Below are 10,524 nucleotides of genomic sequence, written 5' to 3'. Positions count from 1 at the left end.
TCTTGTACTAGTATATTAATTAATGGTGTCTAGATTTCTTTTATATGTTTCTATATTTATCATAACGATCTTTCATTCGAACAGTTACCATTATATCAGGTATAACTCTCAAGCTGAATACAGTGGTTTACATCCAAGTGTTGATTTGAAATCTAAGACAATACCTGCACTCGCTATAATGAATCACAAATGAAAATAATCAAGTTTAACTGCTTGGCTACTGCGCATGTGCACAAGTAACAAGTTTCCTTCTTGTGAAAGCTCGGTACGTACTCGCGCACAAAAAGCCTGTAACGATATATCTTTTTTAATAAAACAACAACAAAACATAATATGACAAAGTTAGCCACGAATCGTCCAAAACAAGATACTTAGAAGATATCATTGGTTCTCTAGTTTCATACAACTCTCCGGAATGCTTTGCCATCATATCATGCCACACGCTGGAAGTAGTTCACAGGGAAACCGTTATGATGTCGTCCATTTTTGTTACGCATGGTTAACCGCATTACATCCTGTAAATGAATTAAAAAAAAAACTACTTATCATGTGATTTGCAGATTTGGAAACAAACAACATAAGTATATACATTCAATATATCGAACCACACACTTGTTCCTATGTTCCAAAACAAACATATTTATTTATATATAGTTGAACTACATTCATCAAACTTTGTGTAATCTTATTATCGGTATTTTATTTTGTTTTCGTATTTTATCTTGTTATCGAAGTCTTATATATTAATGAATAATTTATTTTATTATCAATACTTTTTTTTTATGCTACTGGCGTTTTATTTTGCTCACAGAGCCTTAAAACATTAAGATAAGTGATAGCGCATAAAAACAAAACACGTTAACCATTATCAAGGCCTCTCACTAACTGTATAAAATCAGTGTACTACTAGGGATAACTATTATACATATAACTTCGTAAACTTTCTCAGGACAATCACATAAAAACAAGATTAACATAGTTCTCACAGCTGACCAGACGATAAAGACACATTGTTCTGTGAAACGTGACACATGCGAAGGAACCAGGACCACCCCTGATGACGAGGTTAAAGGTTAACGTCATTACAGTGAGTATAGTGCCTTAGAACGAGAGAAAGTCAGTAGGAGAAGGACAAGAATGGAGTGTTGTATGTATTCGAAGCTGGATTAAAGATACCAGTGCGGTGGGTGGATGAGATTAGGCTTACCCAATTATTAAAAACGTGAACGTGACTTTTACGCGCATAAAACCCTGTCATTTTTTTGAAAATGGTGGTACAATATGGCATCAAGTGACGTATCGTAAAAATTAAGATTTAAAAGTTTAAAAATACTCCCCATTTTGGTTGCAGCACCGGACTTAAATCGACATTTTATAGGCCTAGCATTCTTGCCCAAAGAACGGCCTTAATTATCTTGTTTAGACAATAATAACTTCAAAATAATTGTTCAGCTCCACTTTTGACAGGCACGTCTAGAGAAATAATAAAGTAATGTAACTGCTGAACCATAGATGAACTCATAAAAGCGAAGTAAGTTCATTCGGTCGTGCGTGGTTTATGACACATCATGTTTAAAATTTCAAGTAAACCTAATAAGTTTCTTATTTTGCTTTATGGTAGTTGCTATTACCAACCACGACAAAAAAAAAACGATTTGTGAAATCATGCTTTAGTTCACCAGCAGATGTTTATACATGAAATATCAAATATAGGTTATAATTTCTGTGAAATGAGTGTTGAGGAATAGTATAACTTGAATTTTGAAATGCTGGTAAGTAGTCCCTATTTGTTAGAACATCATGTTTATGTTTTGTTTGTATAAGTATATCACAATGAAGCTTCGATGCATTCGATACTGACCTAAAAATTTACAAAATTATAGAATTTGTTTAATGTTCTGAAAATAGGGCCTAATGATGCTTCTGCCCACCATCAAGAAGACCCCACCACCGGAACAAACCTATATATTACATTAAGATTAAGAGTATATCCGAAACTGTTGTGCCCTCCCCTTTAGTGGCTCAGAGGTCACTCTGAAGGCTTATAATGCTAAAAAGCTGGTTTCATTACTCTTGATGGACACAGCACAAATAGTCCAATTTGTAGCTTTGCGCTTAACAACAAACAAACAAACAAATAAGAAATAAACCTGCCAAAACGGTTGCCTCCAGTGGCTCAGCGGAAAGTCTTTATAACACTAGATACCGGCTTTCGATGCCTGTAGTGGGCACGGCACAGATACCACATTGTGTAGCTTTGCGCTTAACTGCAAACAAACAAACAGACCAAAACGGTTTTATATTTGGGGTAGAACATATGGCTCGTGCACAATCTTTGGGAATTTTCAAAATCTCCTAAATTTTCATCAATTGTTAAACGAATCATTTATTCCCTCTGCTCGGTTGTGATGTATTGCTGTTGTAATATCCTTCGGCTGTCAGCTGAGAGATACGTTAAGAAGTTGGCGCCGAACTTATCAAGATGTGGCTGATATGGCACAAAAAAAGTGCGTCACTTGCAACTGAGAGGGGGAGGACTATAACAAACAAGGAAAAAGAATAATGTTTTAAGTTCTTGAATTAAGATTTTTCTTGTCTCGGTTTGTCGGAGATAGCGTAACGGTGAAAGTCTGTTTGTGTTCTTGTACCGCGCGGTACTCAATCTCTCCATCAGAGTTGTTGTCGGCCCTGCTCATTTTATGAAACATTAAGCACAAGGTATGCCGATGCACCTCTTTGGCAATAGTCATCTCTTGGGCGTAGGTCAGGCTGTGATGTGTAAACTATGAGAAGTCGTTTCATCTCTCGAGATCGGCATTTAGCGAGGCAGCATACTCGACTAGCAGGCCGGAACGGCTCGGGCTAGCTAACCCTATCTTCATTCTCCATCGACCGGCTTCGGAATATGGAGCGTTTACAAATCATCATTTCTGACGTGGGAGGGAGGCCTCAGACCACCAAAGCGGTCCCGACACAGAAGAACACTCGTCACAGATCATTCAAAACCCATGCTCAAGAATGTTTTTCTTCTTGTTTAATCAGCGCACCTTTGGAAAAATGAAACCTTTGACTAGTTGGTTAACGGCGGAGAACGGTCTGTACTATCAGTATGTACACAGCCAAGCTCTATGTGCAGTTCTGTATCAGTAACACCTCTGCATAAAAAGAACTCTTCGTGAGTTTAACTAGGAATGTTAGAATGATGATCTCATGCCATTTCCTAGACAGATGTTTCATTCTTTGCGTGAGATATTGTCACCCTTTGCGGGTGTTGCCGGCTTGTTGATCTCGGGAACAGCGTGCCCCCCCCCCCGAAAATACTCAGATTGAATCAGTGTCTGACATTTGAAAAGTACTGCTCTGTTAATGTCACTTAAAACAGGTACGCTATTTTGGATCTAGAGTGACTCAAGTCTGCATAAATTATCCTCACGGTGTTGCTGCTGACAAATCACTACATCACTAAACGCACGTGTTGGCCTCGCGCTCCTCGTTCGTTAACTTGAGTACGAAAGGAATGTGTAAATTGCGCTTCAAGTGCAAAAAGCTCTGGCAAGACACAGTTAACACAACTGGTAAAATGCACAGTCAGCATAGAAGACGTAATTGTTTGTCTGAAAATTTATTTATTAGTAGCCAAATGAATAAATGATGTTCGTAATCTGTGTCAATGTACTTTCCTCTCGGTGGCGCTGTGGTTGGTTGCTTGACCTGTTCCGGGAACAAGAAGACGATAGTAAAAGTTAATTCATGTAAAATAAGAATAAAGTAGTTACTAGCCTGTATTGAAAATAAAGTAAATAAATAATAATGTGTTATTAATACTTGACCCCAAATGTGCTATGTAAACGACTCAAATAAAATTGATGGTAATTAAGATTCATTTACTCAATCTAGATCACACCCTAACAGTTGTTGAAGAAGTTAATTCTATAAATAATAGCTCCTTGACCACCACAAAATGTGTCATATTTCAACCATCCTAATGAGTTCTGGTATTGGGCGAAATACCTCGTTGCACTGTATTTGATATATATAGAGTGTTAGCCATTTTATAACGTATTCGTCCTTGCTTTCACTCATAAGTTCTTAGAATACCTTCCTCCAAATGTCGTTGGTTTAGTCATTCAGCACATCAAAACGTTGCCCTGAATAGACTGTTAAAACAACAATTAAACACATAGTTGACCACAAAGACCTTCCTCCAAATGCCGTTGGTTTAATCATCCAGCACATCAAAACGTTGCCCTGAATAGACTGTTAAAACAACAATTATACACATAGATGACAACAACGACCTTCCTCCAAATGCCGTTGGTTTAATCATCCAGCACATCAAAACGTTGCCCTGAATAGACTGTTAAAACAACAATTATACACATAGATGACAACAACGACCTTCCTCCAAATGTCGTTGGTTTAATCATTCAGCACATAAAACGTCGCCCTGAATAGACTGTTAAAACAACAATTAAACACATAGATGACCACAAAGACCTTCCTCCAAATCTCATTGGTTTAATCATCCAGCACATCAAAACATTGCCCTGAATAGAATGTTAAAACAACAATTAAACACATATATGACCACAACGACCTTCCTTCAAATGTCATTGGTTTAATCATCAAAACGTCGCCCTCTTACATGCTGCCTGAGATGGTACAAACCTGATAATTCACTTGTCATACCATATCTGCTTTTACCTGTTCCATGGAGTCAAGCTCTAGCTTTCTGGATAAAACTTTCAAACCTATTTCTTATTCGCCAATTCCCGCCCTTTGTACAAGAAAGCACTAACATTCTCATTGTCTTAGATGATATGAAACTAGAACCAAGTTATCACTATCTCTTCACCATGGACATACACTTCCTTTACAAGGTCATTCCTCATAACAAGCATAAGCTAGCTTTAACACATTTTTTGAACAAACAATAAATACAATATTCTACACCATATACACTTTAAAAAAAAAGATCGCTGATATGATCCATAAATTATACTCCTTTCACTTCAATGGTTCACACCATAAGCAAACAAAAGGGGTTTCCATAATAATCTTTTTTGTTGGGTATTTTCAACCCGACACATTTGGGATTTCACAGAGCGATCCAGAAGATACGCAACAAATTTTTCGTTTTGTGTAGGACTTCCATACAGGTTTTAGATCAAACCGGTAGAGTTTCCCTCCTTGACATTTGTTTGTAATTAAGCACAAAGCTACACGATGGGCTACCTATGCTGTGATCACCATGGGTGTCGAAACCTGGTGTTTAGCGTTATAAATTATCAGATTTACCGCTGAGCCACTGAGAGGCTTCTTTGCCATCAACACAGTAAATTGTGACAACAAAATGAGGAAATCAATCCACTAAAAACCTATAGACAGTCATTTATTTCAAAGATATATTTTAAAGATACAACTAAAGATCACTTTCTAAAACTTGGAAGACTTTGCTCCCACTACACCGCTTTTGATACAACTTCTAATGAAATGGTTGAATTTGTATCTTGTCTATAGCCAAGTAAGGTGCTTTGAACACTTCCCGTAAAGACATTCTACACATCAAACGTAAGATAGCAACTATAGATCGTATACCTTAAATTGTGAATTATCACCCATTTAACCTCCGCATATATCACATAATCCAAGCTTTAACGTTTTTATCAAAGATCCTACCATATCAAACATTTTAACGTTCTCTTCAATGACCCCCACCACATCAAACAGTTCAACGTTCTCCTCAATGACGCTATCACATCAAACACTTTAACGTTATCTTCAATGACCCCATCACATCAAACAGTTTAACGTTCTCCTCAATGACTCTATCATATCAAACATTTTAACGTTCTCCTCAATGACCCTAGATAAGATTAGTATGAACCGTAATATCTTACCTGTGTCTAGGGGTAAAGAAGAAGCCAAGATAAACAAATATTGTAAAATGTCACTATAAAAGAATAAGCTTCTAAGTGGTTTTGAGAAAGTCTGTTAAACGCTCTACACCTAAATATATATATATTTTATATATAAATCAGGTACTAGCGTTGGACGAGGTTTATCAAGCTCAACGAAACTTCCAGATTGGAAAATTCAGATTAAATCTACACTATAAGATTCTGGAAATAAATATATTTTATATATATTTTACTTCTAGTAAATGCTATAGCTTTTAATATATATATATATATATACTATATATATACATTTGTGCCTTTCAGAAATAAGGGATGAAGGTTATGTGGTACAAAGGAAAAAGAAAAAAAAACATTTTAAGCTCAAGTTTCCAATACTTGAGCTTAAAAATTCAGTAAAAAAAATTCATTTTTAGATACGCGAGCTCAGGGGAAATTGTAGCATAGTTTGTCTGTCTGTCTGTCTGAGCGACAAATTTCAGTAAATCTTCCTCTCGGTTTTTTTTTTTTTCGGTCCGACGTAAAGCAAGAGCAGGTATTGTATGTACGAAGACCCCATTGACAGAGTTTGGAAGAGTGACTTCAAAGACGCAGAGAGAGAACTTGTCACTAATTGGATGGCGACTGCATTGTGCGAGAGAGCGATTGCACGTGCCCACGTGCTGCAGTCTATTCCGACCAACTAATGATGCATGTCGTAGAGAAAGTGTACGGTTTCAAAGTCGTGGACTGTCACTAACGAAGGTACTTAGATCCCGGAAGGCCCGAGCTATAAGGTCATCGATCGCTATTTAACAAGATATAAGCGTCCGTTACTTTCCTTTGTACAGCTAGCTAGCTACCTGAACTTCCCCTCCCCACTTTCTAGGAGTTCACTTTATGTTTACGATATTTCTTTTTTTTTCTTTCTTTTTTTTTTTTTTAGGAGGAGTTGAAAATTTTCTTGTAGTTTTCAAAGTTTCGCTTAGATTGTTGCAAGTATAATATTTATCGAATGTTCTCTTTTAATGAACGAGGCTTGAAAGTACTCTCTTATATTAAAGTCACGAATTACCTTAAGATTATTTAGTTCTATGTCTTTAAACGACTAACGATTCTCTCCTCTGTAGAGACTTTTGTAATCCATTCTTTAGAGATAAATTCTCTAAATTTCAGAATGTCTTTTCACGATTTTAATTAACAGAGCTTAAAATATGTTACACTTCTAAAAGTTCTACTAGCTTCTTTGAAGACTCGTTCAGAGAAAGACACGAAACTGTAACGAGAATAGATAACAGACACAGAAGTTTGGTCGCAATAAAACACAGTTAAATTATATCTTCAAAACTCTGAGTAACATGCCCCTGATGGCTGACCAGTACGTCAGTTGTCTTATAACGCTAAAACTTGGGGTGTGATACCCGCTATGAACAGAGCACAGATAGCCCATTGTGTAGCCTTATGCTTTACAACAAACAAACCCCACACTTGTAGGAGTACATATCGAACTGAGTACTTTCCCTTAATGACAATATATAGATGTCATACCTGAATTCAAATACTACCAGTGGAAGTACAAGTGTTCATATTTAACACGTTTATAATTTCACGTACAGAACCTGAGTAGGCGGTGGGTGATAGTGAGTGGTTGCTCTCCCTCTGGTCAACAATTTTAAATTAGTGACGGCTATACCATGTATCTTGAGACCTTTGACGTCCCTTTTAGTGTAAAGTGCCGTTCAGGTTGAGAGAACCAATAAAAATATGACCTAAAATTTTAGTAGAAATGGAAAATCACCCACCGCCTACTCAGCTAATCTTAATCATATAGTGGGATTGACTATCATCATTATGACATTTTCGCAGCTGAAAGTGTGGAATGTGTTCAGAAGCATGTCACGGCTCGAACCTTGGACCTCCCGATCAGCAACCAGACATATCCGACCCACTTAGGTCATATTTAACATATGGCTACCAAGTTCCATACATGCTTAATTTTCTTTACTTTTTGGTATTATCAAACAACTATGGAATATTGCTCAAGCCTTCTCATTGGCTCGTTTTCCAAATTAGTTATATGTCTAATTGGCTGATCAATTTCAAGTGAACAAAAACTATTTTTTTTACCTTTCAAAGATGTTGGGTGTTGTTTTTTGTACTTGAATGAAAATATTATCGAAAATAATATTGATAATAAGAGTCACAATAATTTATCTTGGACAGAAACAACAGCAGAGAATGGATATATTTTCTCTCGATGTGGCGTTTCCTTTATATAAAAGTTGAGTACTTCATAATAAAACGATTCTGAAGCCTCAGCACGTCGTTACAGTACATGTCGCTACTTAGGATCTTGCGCTATCTAGCGACCTTGCATTTTGACGATAACATTGCAACTATTATGTTACAAATAGCTCCGTCGTAAGACTGTATTGTCCAAGACACACTTCTCTTTCCTTCGTTCTCCATATGCCGTCTAGTGTACGAGGACGATATATTCCTAGTTCCTGTTTCAACAGTCCGATTGCACTGACATCTACAGGTTGGTATGTCTATTTTTGTATGGATTACGTAGCATTCTGTTGTCTCGGGTACGTATATGACGTTTGTCACTGACCTCTGTGTTCATTGATTCCCAGTGCTTAACATAGCTGGGGTACGACTTGTTGCAGGTCTCATTCTTGATGGTCCTGAGGCTCCAAGTTGATCCACTTTTCTTTGTTTTCCAATATTAATTAGGAACAAAAGTTTTCCCTTTCTTGAAAAATCTAAATCTCCCATTTGAACACATAGTTATGATATAAGGGTATAAATATATAGCGTCAAAAAGGGTTGTTACATACCCTTCCCAAAATCGATTAAGTTTCAGCGACATCACACTATATGCGTAATGCCAAATAATAAAATAATGTCTGTTGTGGTTGCCATGTGACTTGCTGATTTGTATATTGAAAACCTTTTTAACGTAACTTTCTAAACTGTCTGTATTATATTCCTATCACGTCAGTTACTTAGCTCTGCTTTTAGTGTGAGGAAAGTTTAAATCAAGTTTTGTAAGTATTCCTTGCTTCAAGTATGACATTTATATCTGACTATTTATGAACAACTATTGTTTAATCCTCACATTTCCTTCCGGATATATAGATGTTACACTTGCTTTATTTGTATTTAAAAGCAGATATTTTGTTTGCGTGCTTTTAATTTGTACTTTCATGTATCATAGAATTCTTACTGCATCGTTTAAACGAGTCTGAAATATCAACAAATAGCTAACCGACAACAATGTAATAAAAAAAAGAAATAGAACTTGACAAGTAATAACTAGACTTGGGACAATTAATGAATCAACAGCTTTTGCATAGGCAGCTTCATTATTCTACAGTACGACATGACAAAGAAAACACTTTTGAAGGGGTTAGATGATCATGGATTATTTTCAACTTAATCTGCACAATACTTACAACGCTAAAATCCGGGGTTCTATTCCCCGTGGTGGACAAAGCAGATAACCTAACTTGGCTCTGCTTTAAAATAAACAAACAAATAAGCTATACAGTAATTAAATCGTGGTCAAAACAGAAAATGGGTGACTGTATTAAGTACTAAGATAATTTCACTACTGCTACTTAGCATCGATAGAACCGGCTTGGCCTCTATCTACAGTGCCTTGCAAAAGTATTCACCCCCTGCAAAGTTTTCACATTTTGTTGCCGTCTAAGCTTGCACTCATTAAACTTTCAAGTGTGACTTTATACTTAGAATCTACACAATCTAAGAAAGCTAAAAAACACTGATACTATGTAAGTAAGTTAGATTTTCAAAAAAAATTATAATATTCTCAATTGCATAAGTATTCAACCCCTTTGCTACAGCAAACCTAAATCAGTTCAGGTGCAAAATATTAGTTTGAAAGGTCACAAGATTAGTGTAATGGTCTCTGTCTGTTGTAATAAAAGTGGTTTAACTTGACTTCAGAGTAAATGCATCTGTTCAAGTCACAACTCACATAGTGATACGACAAACCAACCATGAAGATCAAGGGCCTTTCCAAACAAGTTAGGGATAAAATGGTAGAAAAACACAGATCAGGAGAAAGTTACAAGAAAGTTTCAAAGTAGGGTGAAGTCCATGATTATGAAATGGAATGTGCTTTATACCACTCAGTCACTACCCAGATCAGGCCGCCCTTCCAAACTAAGCAGCCGGGCAAGCAGTAAACTGGTTAGGGATGCCGCTGTGAAGCCAACAGTGACTTTGAAAGATTTGTAAAGTTTCATGTCAGAGATGGGAGTCAGTGTTCATACATCAACAACATCCCGGTTCCTACACAAAGGTGATTTATGTGGATGAGTGGCAAGAAAGAAGTCAATACTGAAAAAAGAATCATCTTAAATCTCGTATGGAGTTTGCAATAAAGCATGTAAACGATACGCAGACATGTGGCAGAAGATTTTGGTGGTCAGAGGCAAAATTTGCGTTTTTGGTCTAAATTCAAAGTGTTACGTTTGGCGCAAGCCCTAACACAGCACATCACCCAGTCAGCACCACCCCAACTATTAAGCACGGTGGCGGCAACATCATGTTATGGGGATGCTTCTCATCAGCAGGGACTGGGAAGCTCATCAGG

This window comes from Limulus polyphemus, unplaced genomic scaffold (genome assembly GCF_000517525.1).
Source record: "Limulus polyphemus unplaced genomic scaffold, Limulus_polyphemus-2.1.2 Scaffold1590, whole genome shotgun sequence".
Lineage (NCBI taxonomy): Eukaryota > Metazoa > Arthropoda > Merostomata > Xiphosura > Limulidae > Limulus > Limulus polyphemus.
This window is presented reverse-complemented; position numbering follows the sequence as displayed.